The sequence below is a fragment of the Nymphalis io genome, chromosome 9, assembly GCF_905147045.1.
Source record: "Nymphalis io chromosome 9, ilAglIoxx1.1, whole genome shotgun sequence".
In the NCBI taxonomy this organism is placed as follows: domain Eukaryota; kingdom Metazoa; phylum Arthropoda; class Insecta; order Lepidoptera; family Nymphalidae; genus Nymphalis; species Nymphalis io.
The window spans coordinates 9560256-9579168 of NC_065896.1; positions in this window are offsets into that span (position 1 = coordinate 9560256).

Below are 18913 nucleotides of genomic sequence, written 5' to 3' on the forward strand. Positions count from 1 at the left end.
AAGTTTTAGCTATAATAAATTTGCGAGAACCCTATTACTTTCGTAGCGTTGATTTTTTGTATGAAACCAGTGGAGGGCAATTGTATATTGTCCCACCATTTGGTAGGGTTTTGTGCAAGCTCGTCTGGGTAGATACCACCCACTCATCAGATATTCTACCGCAAAACAGCAATACTTAGTATTGTTGTGTTCCGGTTTGAAGAGTGAGAAAGCCAGTGTAATTACAGGCAGAAGGGATATAACATCTTAGTTCCCAAGGTAGGTGGCGCATTGACGATGTAAGCGATGGTTAACATATCTTACAAAGCCAATGTCTATGGGCCTTAATGACCACTTAGCATCAAGTTGCCCATATGCTCGTCCACCTACCTATATAATACTATAAAAAAGGTCGCATCCTCCTATGGAGAAGATTTTGAAGTTTGAAGGGAAGGCTTATCGCGGGTGGGGTAGCTAGTACTAGATATACAATGTAGTGCTAGAAAGCGTAAGAGACGTTGTCGTTGCCAATATAAGTTAAATTAATTTTCAAAAGTTTTAACGTTTGAACTTTTCTTTAAAAGATTTCAAGGCATTATGTTGTCCAAAGCAGTTTCTATATCAATAAAGACTTCCCCTTAAGTAGTTGAAAATTTTAAACTTTGAACTTCCAACTTGAGTATACTAAATTAAAACTCGCTGTGTAGAGAACATTTTAATCATGGAGGAAGTTTAGTTTTCACCGTTTGACATTAAGTATCAGTGACATAGTTATTAAACATAATTATAGACTGGTCTATTTTAATTACTTTTTTCATATAATTACAAAAAAAAAATATTATTGATTGTAATTGTTTTTATTTCATCATTTTAAAAATTAACTTCGTTCAGTAAGCTAATTACGGTTCTTATACGCGGGTTTTCATTATTTTCACAACATGAGAGATAAACTCAAGAGGAAAAAATACGTATTAATATAAATAACATATTATTATTAAAACATTTTCAGTTAAAATCTGTATAAATATATGCTGAACTAAGTCTACAAATATATGATGATTTTGTGTCGAAGTGATTCCTAATTATCTGATCATCGTACTATTTATGTGCATACTGATTAAATTACGTCGATTGTATCTCGGAGTTGATCATTTATTCTACCACGCCCATCTACCCCCACTTTAACAAGAAAATGAGTTCTGGTGAAGACCCTCCTGGCTCTTCTTATATATTTCATTGAAGTAGATCACCACCGATAGCTTGTTTTTATTAATAATTTCTAATAGCACATATAATATTATATATTTATTAGATCTATAAAATCTTACTATATATAATATAATTATACCCTCCGTGAAAATCAATGATAATAACGCATGTAAATAGCTGACGTATTTTTCATAACGAATTAATTCAAAATATATTTTAATTAAATATTTTAGATATTGTTTAACAAGCAGTTTTAAATCGTTATTTTTAGTTCCGAACCGGTGATCGGAATGTATATTCAGTCGACAAGAACTAGTAGTTACTATTTACCATCAATTAATATTTGTGTTGTTTAACATTAAATTAAATACATTACGAAAGAAACATTTTTGAATTTAGAAAACGTCATTTCATTTATTGTCAATAAAATTAATCGCCAACAACTTTGTAAACTCAATAACGTAGTCATCATTCAATATGCAAACTTCACAAACGAAGCGCTGCTATCTCAGGTATTGTTCCTACACAATGAGGTAGCTTTGTCTCAAAATGCTTCTGTTGTTGAATTCGAGAAGTCCTTTGACAAGGCAAAGGTTATCTTGATGGGTTCACTACTTCATTAGAAGTACGCCTGAATTCAAAAGAGAGAACAAAGATCACTCAATTTTTTACGTTTAAATTCTGATCCTATCTGCCCGCTTAGGTATTCGATATTGTCTTTACTCGGCTATTTTTAGCTAAACATTTTACAAAAATAAAACGATAGGAAGTGAAAACATTTGAACTTTAGGGCAGATCTCTCTGATCGAGGTTCTTATTTCAAGTCGGTTTAAAATTATTCTTCGAGACGTACAAATACTTTTTGCATACGTCTGTTTTACTATATGTTGAGGCCTTAACAAATCGAGGAAATACTGGCAGCATTCTCCTTTTTGTTAAGCAAAAGAGACATTGCCGAATAAGCTGTCCCGCTCTTTATAATTAAATTCGTTGTGTTATTATTAAAAAAAATTGTTTATATCAAGTTTCTTTGTTTAATTAAATTAAATGGAATATTAATAAATACTTTTTATTGTACATACATAGTTATTCGCTGTCTACCTTTCGCTATGGAAATATATTATCAGATTCCATAACGAAAGCTCCTTCAGGACGACAAATTAAGAAAATATCATGAGGACACCTGACTTTTTAAATTATTTTTTAAAAATAATAATAACAATGCCCGTTATTTTTAAAAGCTACTAATATTGTTATTTAACCCTCATGACAATAGACTAAATTTTCAAAAACAAATCTGTGACTTACGGTATATAATCGATGCTTCATATATTTAAAATATAAAATTTATTTGAAATAATTTATCTTAATCAGGAGTAAAGCATTAATAAAGTAGGTATATCAAAACTTAGTTACATATTTTTAAGAAACTGTCTTCGTCTAGTATATTCTACATATTTTCCTTCATATTTATATGTCGCTAATATATAAAAATAATACAATAACATTGTTATACCCAAAATGTTTTATGTCAACTATACCTAGATGCAGACATTCCTATGACGGAATGTCCGTTTCATAAAGTGAGGAAATTAATTTCGCAATAATTGTGGCGCGTGAATATTTTATCAAGTTCTGTTTAAATATGTATTCAGAGATAATGGAAGCAAAAGCATTCTCATATTATATCTACTTATATTCAAATACTAGTTTCTGGTCTCTACTGTGTATCTATCATATAATAAATCTGTATCTGATCGCTGTCTGTACATGGAAGGTATGTGTGTAAAACCTTTATCTACGCAATAGAATCCAGAACTATAGAATAAGTGTGTTCACTCCCGTGCCTTGGAAAGCACGTAAAGTCGTTGGTCCTACGCCTGAACTTTTTCCGGTCATGTCAGATTGCCGTTCCATCGGATTATGAGAGTTAGGGAAAAGAGAGTGCACCTGTATTTGCGCACACACTTGTACACTATAATATCTCATGTGTAGTTGGCTAATCTCTCTTGAGATTGGCCACCGTGGCCGAAATCGGTCTGGAGGACATTATTATTATTATTAGAATCCAGATAAATGATTGTTAGAATTTTTATCTGTTTATCTGTGTGTTTGTGCATGCTAATCTTCAAAACGGCTTTACGGATTTGGGTACGGTTTTCACTAATGTATTATGACTTATTTCTGTTAAAATTTCATTTTTGTTTGTTTTATTTCAATCGGTTCATAAATAATAAAGTTATGTCAATTTAAAGGATCACTTCAAACTTTTTTTCGATAAAAATGCTATAAAATAATTGTGCAGTTGAATTGACTAAAACTTTAGGTAGGTAGGTAGGCTATAAAATGATGATGATTGATAGTTTATAGGAACAACACAAAGTTAAAAAATGGACAATTTCAGAGATTTAGACTTCTAATGTAAGTTGAGCTCAGATCTATGTGATCAATCATATTAAATAGGGTTCAGCTTATGTTGGACAGTTCGCGGTTAAGCGAATTATTTTTTCTAAAATAATGTATTATTTGCGAAGTCGTTTTTATAAACGTGGTACTATTCTTATGAAAGATATCGAGATAAGGCAATAGACAGTTTTAGTACTTTTTATAATTTTGACATTATTTCAACAGGTAGTTAAGTAAGTTACTTGAAAATTCTCATAAATAAGCATTTATTTTCGATTTGTAATAAAAAATTACGTTTTAAATTTAAAAGTTAACAAAATTTCCGGTGAATTTATCGTTTTCAGTCACAATAAACAAAGCACAGGGAAAGACACTCAAGTATGTTGGAATAAATTTAAGGGAATGATGCTTTTCTCATGGCCAATTGTACGTTGCCCCATCTATATCCGGGTGCGGCCAAAAATCAATAAATCATAATATCAAACGAAAATAAAACTTAAATTTTTGTATGTACTGAAATATTATAAGTATGTTCTTAATGGTTTCTTTAAGTTATACGCGGGTGAAACCGCGGGCACAACTAGTGTATAATATGTTTCCTTCGTTGATAGGGCTTTAAGCAAGCCTGCCTTAATAGGTAACACATACACACACACATACACAGAGATCATAACATATTATTCCCTATATCAATATTTTTTACAGAGCATTGGCATTCTATAGGAGTTCATAACTAACTTAAGATGGATCATTTGCCAACTTTTATTCGATTATATAATGATAATGTAAAGGTAAAGTGTTTGTCTGAACTCGCTAATCTCAGAGTCTACCAGTCCTATTTAAAACAAAAACTAGGTTATCTAGACTAACTATTGTACGAATTAAGGGAGTGAAAAAGTAAAATTAATCGCGGCTGGAATCGCGTAAAAGTTGGTACATATTTTTAACGATACTAAGGCTTAAAACGTATTATTAGAAATTGAATGTTAGGTTTTTTCGATGTGATTCTATTTTCAAATATATCTCGATTGTAGTGTTGGAGATAGCGTATTGTGCAGGCACTTCTGAGTGGACACCACCCAATCATAAATTATTTTATCGCCGAACATCGATACTCGGTATTTCTGTGTATTGATTTGAAGTTTGAGAATAAGAATGTATATCACAGGCATAACAGATCTTACATTACTTCACATGGTACGAAAGGACGCAATGAAGGCGTAATAAACAAGTTATACTTTTTGAGTGGCAATGTCTATGAACGAAGGTAATAAATATTTAGATTGGGTATTACAAATAAAATACAATTATGTACAATATCATATAGATACGAATATAATGTCCTTCAGACCGATTTCGGCCACGGCGGCCAATCTCAAGAGAGATTAGCCAACTGCGCGGCAGATATTATAATGCACAAGTGTGTGCGCAAACACAGGTGCACTCTCTATTCCCTAAATCTCATAATCCGATGGGACAGCAATCCGACACCGGACGGAAAGAGTTCGGACGCAGAACCAACGGCTTTACGCGCTTTCTGAGTGTACATACTTCCTACTTCCGGACTCCGGACTGCTACTGAAAATTTTCGACAAAAAAACTCAATAACTTTTTATTGGCCTGACCTGGGATTTGAACCCAGGATCTCTGGGTCTGCGGCCTTACATGTAGAAACAACACCAACGAGGCAGTTACGAATATATTCTTAATACATACATGTTTACTATAATAATAATAATGGCACATTTTATTTTACATTAACAATCTAAAAATAATGTATGGCACAAAAGGCGATTATCGTGAAAAACCAATTTATTCCAGGCAATCTTGGGATAGAGGAAATAGCCTTGTAAAGGTAGATCTTTACAAGTTCTATAGAATACAAAGCAAACAAGAAAAACAGACTCCTATTACAAGGTGGAAGGGCTGTTTGCAGGCCAGTCTAAATACTACTAGACTACACACTAATTAATATAATTGTTACACCGGGCAACATTTAATACTGTGTGTTACTATATTTCACGTTGAAAGATGAGTGAGCCAGTAATTTCAGGCACAATTATTATAAACCATACTATAACTATGGTTCGTTCGGTGCGGCGGATTATCGCTGTGATTCTACACAGGTTTATATATCTTGCAATAACGATAAATTTCAAAAGGTCAATAAGCCTTTCTAAAGTATTTAAAAAAAACGTACTATACTATATATACACAGAATGAACACATACATAAAAGATAACACACTCACTCATGATGGTAGGGCTTTTTGTAAGCCCGTCTGGGTTAATAGCACCCACTCCTCAAATAGTCTAAACAGCATTACTTAGTATTGTTGAGTGTCGGTTTAAGAGGTGGATACAGTACAGTAACAGCCTGTTAATGTCCCACTGCTGGGCTAAGGCCTCCTCTCCCTTTTGAGGAGAAGGTTTTGGAGCTTATTCCACCACGCTGCTCCAATGCGGGTTGGTAGAATTCACATGTGGCAGAATTTCAATGAAATTAGACACATGCAGGTTTCCTCACGATGTTTTCCTTCACCGTTAAGCACGAGATGAATTATAAACACAAATTAAGCACATGAAAATTCAGTGGTGCTTGCCCGGGTTTGAACCCACGATCATCGGTTAAGATTCACGCGTTCTTACCACTAGGCCATCTCGGTTTTTAAAAGGGTGGATAAACCAGTGTAACTACAGGCACAAGATACACAACATCTTCTTTTCCCAGGTTGGTGGCAGATTGGTGATTAAGGAATGGTTAATATTAATTACATCGACAATGTTTATGGGCGCTAATGACCACTTAACATCAGGTGGCACGTTTGCCCGCCCATAATACAATAATCAACACACGGCAATGCAGAATATATTTTAATAAAACAAAAGTCTTATAAATCTTTTTGTTAATAATGACTACCGTACCGTATTCTACCTAAAACATATCGATATTTTCACGTTAGATAACAAAAAACATCAGACCTTTTATATGAAAATGTAAGACGTAAATCAACGAGACCTCAACAATAACATATGTTTCACTTGCATAAGCTGTGCATAACCCGCAGACGGATGATCGTCCTAAATCCATATTCGACCCAACTATTCCGAATGTACATTGGTTTTGAACAGTAGTTTAACAATTCCGTCACAATTGTCACAATCGCTTTGTGAGTTAAAGCCTTAATCTGTCATCACGCAATAGTGGGTTCTGATCGATATTGGATACACACGTCCTTTGGATAATAGCTTTGTTTACGTTATTTTGACAATTCGAAAACGGCTATTCCATGAAACGACTTACCCTAATGGCCATTAATGTGAATAATCTTACTTTATGTATTGATTGTTTGATATTTCAACTAATGACTACCTTTCTAACTATAATTACAGATGTATATGTAAAAGGCACCTGATTGCACCTGACTGAGTTATTATAAACGCACCGGTGAAACTGTAAGACACAGAGATTTTTCATTTATCACACTATAATGATTTATTGAGAAACTGTATTTCGCGCTGAGCCTCAAATCTTTATAAATATGATTACAAAAGCCGCAACGGCTTACTGGTGGTAGGGCTTTGTGCAAGCTCGTCTGGGTAGGTACTGCCCACTTATCAGATATTCTACCGCAAAACAGCAGTACTTCGTATTGTTGTGTTCCGGTTTGAAGGGTGAGTAAGCCAGTGTACTTAAAGACACAAGGGACATAACATCTTCGTTCCCAAGGTTGGTGGTGCATTGGTGATGTAAGCGATGGTTAATTTTTTACAATTTTACAATGCCAATCTCTATGAGCGTTGGTGACTACTTACCATCAGGTATGCCATATGCTCGTCCGCCTACCTATACTGAAAAAACCCAGCAAATATTAAAAAAATAAATTATTAAAATTTCAGGGTTGTTTTTTCACTGTTGGCAACATTTAGGATTAAGTATTCAGTAGATTACAATTATTATAATTCAGCATATAAACATTCATTCAACATTCCATAGCCGAGAGTCGTGGAATTGTCGAATCGTTTTGCAGTTTAAAATATCCTTTTATTTGTAAGTCTCGTCTATAAATCACATTGTTTTCCCTTTCTTGCCTGCGTGAATGGAATAAAAAATAAGATAGGGTAAGTTCCAGCGAGTAAATCAGTCGAGTATATGAGTCACTTGGGGCATTGTGAAAATTTGTTGCCACGGGTAAGTAATTGCTTTTCTTACAATAATTGCCAGCAATCGCATATTATGCAGACGAATTGACACTGGTTCTTACATAACTGTATTATTATTAGGAGTAAGATTTTAATCAAAAACGAAATAAAGGGTATTATTTGTAATGTATATTCGAACTGTAGCAATTATAGCAACAAACAAATGAAAAAGTTACACGAGTTTTAATCGAGTAATGGTTTTTTATTCTATCTAAAAATCGACTAACTTAAATGTTGGTAGTGTCTAAATGTTACTAATTTAGAATACTCTGTGCACGATTCAAGCGTCAACTTAAAATTCAGCATGCATTTAATATATAGGGCACAAGCTGCTCTGCCCGGTTTCACCCGCGTAACTCATTACTGTTTCGTCCCCGTAAGTCAAAACGAGATGTAAGGCAAGAATATGACTACCAAATGATTTTTTCTTTCTAAATCCGTCTGGTACTTCCATAACCGCGAGAGATACAAATACAATAATATATATTGGCTCTGTAAGAAATGTTAATCGTTTACTTTGCCAATGCGCCACCAACTTTGGAAACTAAGTTGTTATGTCCCTTGTGCATGTAATTAAATTGGCTCACTCACCCTTCAAACTGGAACACAACAATACCAAGTACTGCTGTTTTGCGGAAGAATATCTGATGAGTGGGTGAAACTCACCCAGACGAGCTTGCACAAAGCCCTACTACCAATATTTTTTGATAAATGTAAAACCAACAATCAACGTCAAACACGAATAAACAAACAAATAAATTCGTCTCGTAAATAAATAATAGCAATCAAAGTATACAAAACACGCATTTATTTAAAATAATTTATGATGTTATAAAAATAAATGATTTTATATTGGTTTGTAAAAATGAGTAAACTTTTAAAATCTCCCAATTTACAAAAGCAAAATTTGGTTCGCATCAATTAAACGTCGTTGATAAATTTTTGGTAAGTTTTCACCGAAAAATCACCACTATCGTATCGACTTAATTGCTCTCCAATGTTTTATTCGCAAATATTATTTTATTTCATTCATATTATATTCTGCCACATGTCATCTGCCACACAACAGCCTGTTATTGTCCCACTGCTGAGCTAAGGCCTCCTCTCCCTTCTGAGGAGAAGGTTTGCAGCTTATTCCAACACGCTGCTTCAATGCGGGTTGATAAAATACACATGTGGCATAATTTCAATGAAATTAGACACATGCAGGTTTCCTCACGATGTTTTCCTTCACCGTCAAGCACGAGATGAATTATAATCACAAATTAAGCACATGAAAATTCAGTGGTGCTTGCCCGGCTTTGAACGGATTCACGCGTTCTAACCACTAGGCCATTCCGGTAAAATCACCAGTTTTTATTTGACTTGTTTTTAGGTACAATAAATCCTTAATCCTTACGATAAAAAGTGGTATATCTCTAAAGAAACAGCCAATTAAATGTATTACATAATATGAAAGTACTGTCAATCAATTGGCTTAGTATTATTTTTATTAGTTTTTGTTAGTAAACAAAACTTATATTATGAACCTCTCTATATCGTCTACCTTATTTACCTTACATAGACATCTATTTTTTTAGCTGACTTAATAAAAGGAAGGTTCTCAGTTTCCCCCGAATGTTGGTATAAGAAATAAAATGACCAATTTTTGTAAATCATCCGTATGGTGATTACTATATACTTCAAACTCCTAGACCCCATAGTTTGATTTAATGTTTATCGAAAGAAGCACATGAGTTTGTATGTGCTTATTTATTTTTAGGTTCGTAAAAATTCCCATTACGTAGCATTTCTTTAATATTGAACAATTTCAACAGACAAGAAATAACATAAAGAAGACTTAAACTTTAAATGAATTAATATTAATGAATTAAAACACAAAAATATTATTTTATCTATGACCATAGAAAAGGAAGATACCAAAAATGATCTCTGACAATTTCACGTAATATTTTCATAGATTTGTACATTTCAAAGTATCCCTAAAAAGAATAATATTGAAATGTCATGTCATATTATGAGTACAATCTAAATAAAAGCTAATTCATCCATTTCATTGTTATAAAAGTAATACCACGCAGATCCCAGCGTAACTTCTCAACAGTTCAGTTTCAATTAAAAGTTTCAAATGATTTATATTCTAACTGTATTTCACCTCCATACAGATCATATTATGAATGATCTTGTTTGTTTTGTTGAATTGTTTTATTAATAAGTAAGTAACAGCCTGTAAATGTCCCACTACTGGGCTAAGGCCTCCTCTCCCTTTTTGAGGAGAAGGTTTGGAGCTTATTCCACCACGCTGCTCCAATGCGGGTTGGTTTAATACACATGTAGCATAGTTTCAATGAAATTAGACACATTCAGGTTTTTTTTTTATTAGTAAGTCCGATTGTATTTAATTATGGCTTAAATTTCATAAATACTTCTAAGCCGCAAAACCAAGTTTAATAGATATATTTTGATCTTTTTAAATAAATAGGAAAAGATAAAATCTGTATCGAAACAATCAAAACGAGTATTTTATTAATAAAAACATTTTAAAATTGTTGTAATAATATAATTGTTTAAAAATATATTTCCTTATTATTATAACGAAAAAAGAACATAACAAATAATAAAAAATATTACATAGAAATATACAGATTATATATTTTATTATAATTTTATAAAAAATGTGTAAATCAATGATCCTGGTGATATTACAGCTCTAATTTTTTGGGCTCCTAGTCTATATACACAAGTTTTGAAGAAAAGTCTTTTATTATTGGTTTGGTATCTGATGCCCACGGACATGACGTTAGAAAACCCAGCCCTGCAAATTCATACTCGTTAGATAAGAGTGATTGTTTGCGGTACTTGAGTGCTTGAGCAGCTTCAGCGACTGTGTCGGTTTTACGGGACGCGTTTTAGAAAATAATTTTGACATAAATTTTTAATTTATTTTATTGTGACTATACATGACGTACTTCGGTAATTCAAACTTCTGTCACATCTGTAGTCACCAGTAAGAAGTAAATAAATATTGTAAAATTTTAAGGTGCTTCTATAAAATTACGTATTTGAAAGAAAATAAATTGTTTTTTTTAAATACTATTAATATTTTGAGAGAAAATCGCAATAATATACTTACATACATAAATAATGTCCTTCAGACCGATTTTGGCCACGGCGACCAATCGCAAGAGAGATTAGCCAACTGCGCTTGAGATATTATAGTGCACATGTGTGTGCGCAAACACAGGTACTCTATCTCTTCCCTCACTCTCACATAATCCAATGGGACGGCAATCCGACACGACCGGAACCTGGAAATTGAACCCAGGACCTCCGGGTCTGCGGCCTTACATCAAGCCACTAGAAACTCTACTAGAATAGAAACAAAGACAATTTTTTGGGTATATATTTCACGGTAAATGTTCGCGGTGTCAGAAAGTTAAATAGGATGTTTGTTTACTAAACGAGATGAACCCTCTATGAATATATAGCAGGTAACATCTTTTAAAGTTTGTGTGTCAACATTTGCGTTTAAATTTGAAAATTTCAGATATACATATGAATAAAATTCCTTACTTTGGTTTTAAGTATAACTAGTTTTTTGCAAGTATCAATACCAAAAGTATTATTTTTATTTTTGTCTGTCGCCGTTAACCTATACATATGTCAGAAAAATCTACAATCTAAAATTACATACTGCTTAACACTATTTTAGTATTTTGCAGGATTATCCGAAATTTCTCATAAGAAACAAACGTTACTTCAATTACTATTGTTAGGCCTTAGGATTTTTTATTATTACATATATATATTTAAAAGTGAGTTCGGGAAAAACCGCGGGTCCCAGTTTGTTTAAAATAAATCGTATTGTTCTAGAAGTCTTTCGAGTCAAATGATTTGATCAACCGAGCACAGAATCGGTTCGGAAAGTCGATTATATTAAGAACGATCAACAAAATGTTGAATTCTTCGATGAAAAGTCTACACCTAACGATGTTATTATTCACTGCGAAACTCTACGCGTTTTACTTAGCAGCGTCGTCTTTCAAAATATTATCGCTTTCAGTCAGCCCCTTGTTTATTATCTTTGCCGAAAAATTATCACCAATTTTTTTATATAGAGACATCTGGTATTTTTTTGGATCCGTGTATTCATAGGTTTTTAAAAACGATTATTATATTCAACTGACTGTCATTAATGTGTCTCACATTTATGTTAAAAAATTTTTTTAACGACAACGTAGAAGATAAACGTGACACTTTATTACCCTTTTCCCTGTTTGTTGTTTTCACCTAAAAACTTCTTCAAGCTGTTACTTGTTGAAGTTTGCTTACTGTATATGACGTCATTAAAATATATAATGAGAGACACTAGTAAAAATATTACAAAAGTTAAATTTGAGTGATTCTTTGTTATTGATCAGTATTATTTACTTTTCGCAACTCCAACTGCCTTGTCTTGTGGCTAATTAATAAGGCTACAAATCCCTAGGTCATGGGTTCTAAATCTGAGTCAGACCAATAAAAAAATATTTTTCAAGGAATTTAGCAATCGGAGTAAGGTAATTTGTAATGTTACACTTTCGTGACAAAACTTCAAAAAGCATATGAAGCATGTCTTGGGTCTAATCTCTCTCCTTTCATGTCGGACTCTACGAATTAGGAAATAGAAACTACACCTGTATAATAAACAATAAGTGTTCACACAAGTATAAATATTCCTGGCACGAGCCAGGAAGATATTATTATTGCATTTCTGATCACATAAGCCAGCTCATCTATCGTGTATTCCAGATTAGATTATCCTGTGACAACGAATGTATATGAAAAGAAAAAAATATATATATATATATAGACTAATGTATATATATAATATTAGTATATATATACTACACTATATATATACTATACTATATATACTTGTTTAAATTAAAGTAAAGCTACCGGTGTGGAATGTTATATGCAGGTTACATGTAACTCATATTTACCCCTTTTTCCACAACATTATAATAAACGAATACCCACTCCACGCTGTTTCATCTACATATACATTTATTGATCGACGCCTTCTTCATCAATGTTTTTTTTTTCAAATGAAATTAAAATTTATTAGAGTTTTATCTTCTTCTATATATAAAAAAATTATTTTTTTATTCTTGTCCATTTGCATTGCCCATATTTATTGTTTATGCGTTTGGTTTAATTCATCCGATTATTATGAGGTATTCTGCGTTCGCCAAGCAAAACTGTGACCCCAAAAAATAAGTGTTTTCCTTTTATGTTTGTCATTCAGTATAAATGTTTTATAAAAACGGAAATATTCGTTGCTTTTCACCAATAGCCGAGATGGCCCAGTGGTAAGAACACGTGAATTTTAACCGATGATCGTGGGTTCAAACCCGGGCAAGAACCACTGAATTTTTCAAGTGCTTAATTTGTGATTATAATTCATCTCGTGCTTGACGGTGATGGAAAACATCGTGAGGAAACCTGCATGTGTCTAATAGTCTAAACTAATTTAACTGTAATTTTGCCACACGTGTAGTCCACCAACCCGCATTGGAGCAGCGTGGTATTCCAACACAAGCTCCAAAAAACCTTCTCCTCAAAAAGGGAGAGGAGGTCTTAGACCAGCAGTGGGGCATTCACAGGCTGTTTCTTACACCAATAACATTGAAGAACAGCAAAGAATATTCGTTGTTGTGGTCTATTTTTTACCACATTTCTAAATAATATTTCCTACTTTTAATCATATGAGCTTTACAATACACTCAGTTCAATTCAAATTCCTTTATTCAATGTACATATAATCGTAAATTACAAAACGAAAGTACCAACGATTTGGATTGTAAAATATATTGATCTGAGAAGAACTACTGATTTGTGTCTAATTTTGATGTATATATTTTTTTTATTTTCAGCATAATATAGACATAACCAGGGGGCGATCGCAGGCTGAGCCCTATCACAAAATTAAATTATATAATATATTTTTGATAAATAATGACAAATCATGCTCAATTCATATTAAGATTATTATTATATCATAGTTTCATCCAGTGAAATTCAAACTATAGCTGAAAGAGTTTTGATCACCTGAATAATGACAATAGCAACTGGTCCGGTAGCTAGACAATTGTTAGTTAAATCGAGTCAGGATGACTGGCAATTGGCTTCGAGCCAGCAATTTGCCTGAATATGTCTCCATGACTACTCTAACTACATACTAACTGATGTGTCACGATACAACAGTTTCTCGAAAGAAACACATTTCGAATGAGAACGATTCGAAATTTAAATTTTCATTTGTAGTTTAATTTTGAATATTTTCAAATATGTGTTTAATATATATATATATAATAAGTAACTCCAAACTAAATTTATTCTACACGTAATTGCGTACAAAATGTTGAATAAATTTCGAATACACACTAGCTGATTTTAAAACACTGTGCTCACACGATGCACACATTGTCTCGTTCTACACTAGAAGGGTAGTTACGAAATACGAAAAAAACATATCAGATATAAGAAATAACTAAACTAAAACTAAACTAAAATAATGCGATGTATGCAATGTAAAATAATGCAGTTTAATATTTTGTATTTCCAGTTGCAAAAATAATAGTAAATTCCGGTACAAGCTGTCATAAGCTTAACAAGAGCATCAGTCTGCAATTCGCTAAAATCTCTGTATTATTCTTCTTAAAAGGAATAAGAACCAAACCTCTGTGCTAGATTGCTTAAGGGACATTAAAAAAAAGAATCAACACTACTTGCATTCAAACCTTTTTCTTTACATCCTTAAAACGATTTTGAAAATAAGGAAATAGCAAAATTTAATCATTAATACCCCGCGCGTTTAATTTGTAACTTTTGTTATCTCAAAATCGAGTAACCAGTGAGAACTGATAGTAACAAACACGTCAACAGAGCTTTGAGTGTCATTCATTTCAATATGCTGGTGCGCGGAGCCAGTTGGTGTTAAAATCTATGTCAACACTCGTGTATTGATTAAAAGATAAAATTTGAAGTATGACAACACAAATACTCCTTATTAAGAGTAAAAAAAAAAACGTTATTTCCACTAAATAAACTTTGTTTTATGTTCGAATTTTGTGGCAGAATATATTTTTAACCTAATTAAAAAGAGGTTGTATATTTGACTAGATAATTATAATTGTTTTTTAAGTAATTTACTTGGTTCTGAATAAAAAAAACGTTTTTTGTTTTCAATTCTGCTGCATAGGCACTTTCGAAAAAAAAAATTAAACTTAACTAATAAGCTAACTTAAATCGCTATGCTAATACTTTACTTTGATTACACGTATATACGGTTTTATATGTCTACTTCAGACAATTGTATAATACATTTAAAAACCTTTTCATGATAAGAATGAACTTGGGGTGGTTTTTTTTTAAGTATTTATTCTACCTATTTGAATTTTATTCTAAATCTTTGTATGAATTGTACTGTATTTAAGATTAAATAAACGTTAAGATATACAGTAACAGCCTGTGAATGTCCCACTGCTGGGCTAAGGCCTCCTCTCCCTTTTTGAGGAGAAGGTTTGGAGCTTATTTCACTACGCTGCTCAAATGCGGGTTGGTGAAATACACATGTGGCAGAATTTCAGTGAAATTCGACACATGCAGGTTTCCTCACGATGTTTTCCTTCACCGTCAAGCACGAGATGAATTATAATAACAAATTAAGCACATGAAAATTCAGTGGTGCTTGCCCGGGTTTGAACCCACGATAATCGGTTAAGATTCACGCGTTCTTACCCCTGGGCCATCTCGGCTTTTAATAAGCCGAGTTAAGATATAGATTATATAATATATATACCTTTTGTTATTCCTATTTCTTATTGATAGTCAATCTAAGGTTCGGAAGGGAAGCACAGACCTGAGATGAATTGGCTAAAAAACTCAGCTGATTTTCTTTTAATTGTCAATGTAGGTACACCAGATTTTTGTTTATTATTCTTATTCTTTTTATTAAAGTGTTAATATTATGGATCACGGATGAAGTTTATTTTCAAAATAAGTCGACTTCCCTCCAATATGGTGATTTAAACAATAAAAAATATAATGTTTAAAATAAAAACATAAAATACTTAAAGCAATGTCGTTTTATAAGTCGTTAAATTCGTCTATATTTAAATGATTGTAAAAAAAGTTTTCCTAATAATAAATCATTGTTTTATATCGCGGAAGCCATTTATAACAGCTGCTGCATACGCTAGCAAAGACATTCTATTTTTTTAAACGTCTTAAAGACATAATACATAACAATAAAATAATAAAGCTAGTAAATCATTTAATACGGCAGATACGCATTTAGTATATTTTTATATAAAGTTAAGTCAGTTACACATAAATCCTTGAAGCAATGTTTTCCAGCAAAGACAATTATATTAATAATAATGCGAATGTTATGCAATAAATGACACCGAAATGGCAAGAGTGACTGAGACAACAGTATAGTAAGAGAGACGACAAATCGTCGTATCTCTTTTGTCTCCCTTAGTATAATAGAGACAAAACAGTAATGACAATTCAGATGATGACAATGATCATTTTCTTTTGTAAGTCAAAAGCCAGCCTAGGTTGCGAGAGATACAGGTTGCGATCTTCTGGAAAGATCCATGCGTTCTATCGTTAAAACCACTGAGCCATTAATTTTAAAGAATAGTACATTTTTTAGTTATTATAAATATTCCTATTTTCGACTCCAATTAAATATTGTCGTGTAGTCATGGTATGCGTGACAGAATTGCAATGGATCACGATGAAACGGGCTATTCACATCTCAATACCATTACGAGTACGAGAGTCGAGCTAATGAGGCTGTGAAACTGTAGAGTAAAATCGCTTTTCTGTGGTCATATACAATAGTCACATTATACCTTGTATCTGAGTAAAATATAAATAAATTTAGTATATAAATAAATTTTACTTCTTATAATAATCGCTGTAACAGAAAAACTGCAATAACATATGACGTATATATTTAATAAAATATTATAATGAATATTAGAAACATTAATTAAAATGCAATTTAATAATTACACCATTTTTGGCACATTCATACGTGCCAAAGGAACAGAACATTAATATAAGTTTATTTAGAGAACTTATAAGTACAGATATTTTTATTATTTTTTTAACGATTATATAAAGAAACAGTTCCTTAGCCCTTAGGCAGACTAGCAAATGACTAGATGGTGAGTGGTAACCACCGCCCATAGGTATTAGCAATTTAAGACTATTAACCTTTTATTATATAAACTATCCCTTACTTTGTCAATACCTTACCAACCTTGGAAACTAACATTTTATGTCCCTTTTGCCTGTAGTAACACTGGCTTCATCACTCTTCAAACTGGAACAGAACGATATTAAGTATTGCTGCTATTGTATAAAACCAGTTTATATTTAAATATAAAATGATTCTTACGTGCCCTTTTATAGTATTGGTAGGCGGACGAGCAAATGGACCACCTGATGGTAAGTTGTCACCGACGCCCATAAACATTGGCAGTATAAGCAATGTTAACCATCGCTTACATCGCCAACCTGCCACCAACCTTGGGAACTAAGATGTTATGTCCCTTGTGCCTGTAATTACACTGGCTCATTCACCCTTCAAACTGGAACACAACAATACCAAGTATTGCTGTTTCGCGGTAGGATATCTGATGAGTGGGTGGTACCTACCCAGACGAGCTTGCACAAAGCCCTACCACCAATACAAAGCCCAACCAAGTAAACGCCCTAGATGTTGTCTATCATTTAGTGAAGTTATTACCAATAATGTCATGACTTTTCTAACTCCGCCATCGACACGCAAAATTCTTGCTAGTGAGTTCATTAATTCGCTTACTCTAGTTGAATAATTACTTTTATAAAATAATTAAGTTTATTATTAATAGTAAGCTCGTTTTAAGAAGTGTTATATGTTGTTATGTACATTTATTTTATATACTTTGATTCTATTTTCATCCTATATGTCTTAATTCTACACTTATATTATTATCATATGTAAACATTTTTTCTATGAAAGTTATATTTGTAAAAACTTTTAATAGGCTAAATTTGGCTGCATTATTTGTCTGTCTACGGTTTTTTAGCTGAAAGTTTTCTTTGTTAAACAAATATAAATAATAATAAAAATCTAACAAAACATTATTTAAATTTTAAAGTGAACTATTGATATTTCGCTAATGAATTGACGTACTCGTAATGGGGATAGAATAACGGTCGGGGCTTTATTAATATTTTATACAAGCTACCAGCCCCAAGTTTAGAAGAGCTTATATTTGACATTATAAAGTCAGGTATTTTTTAAATATAAAACTACCTATACCGCTTAGGTGCTGTTAACCTCGACTATCTATTTTATTTAGTTAATATAGAAAGAAAAACGTATAAGTGTGCCACATGATAGTAATATAGTAACAATTGAATATAAACATTAGCGTTATATGCATCATGGGTTCAAATCCAAGCGACATTATTATCATGTGCTTAATTTGAGCTTATAACATAAATAAGTAATGAAAAAACACTATAAGAAAATTCGGCCACATGTATGTATGTGTGTAACGTAACTATCTTAAAAAGTGAGAAAGCTTTCATGTTTATATGTTGTTACTTAATTTCCAAGTACATATTTAACGTTCCATATATTTTATTTATTATTTACTTATACATTGACTTTGTATATAGCACGTCGTAGCTATGTACAAAGTCAAGAGAGCGTAAAATCTGCGATTTACATAATACAAGTCAGGATACTTTCTTTCTCATTTTTGTGGGCTATTCTCAAACATTTTTGCCATTACATTTAAAATCCTGTACCTGTGTATAATATGGCTTGCAAAATTTTCGATTCCAAATGTATCATTTAGGTGAGCCAGACTTTAAATATACAAACATAATGGAATATTGATACTTTGTTTATATCTATTTAAGCTAAAAAGTACATTTAAATAAAGTGAAGTATTGTTTGCATCAGATTTTTTTATTAAATGTTACATTTACAAACGTTGCAGTCAAATCGAATTATAAAATTTTACTCTCTTAGCGCAAAATATGTTTGACTTGTATATCAT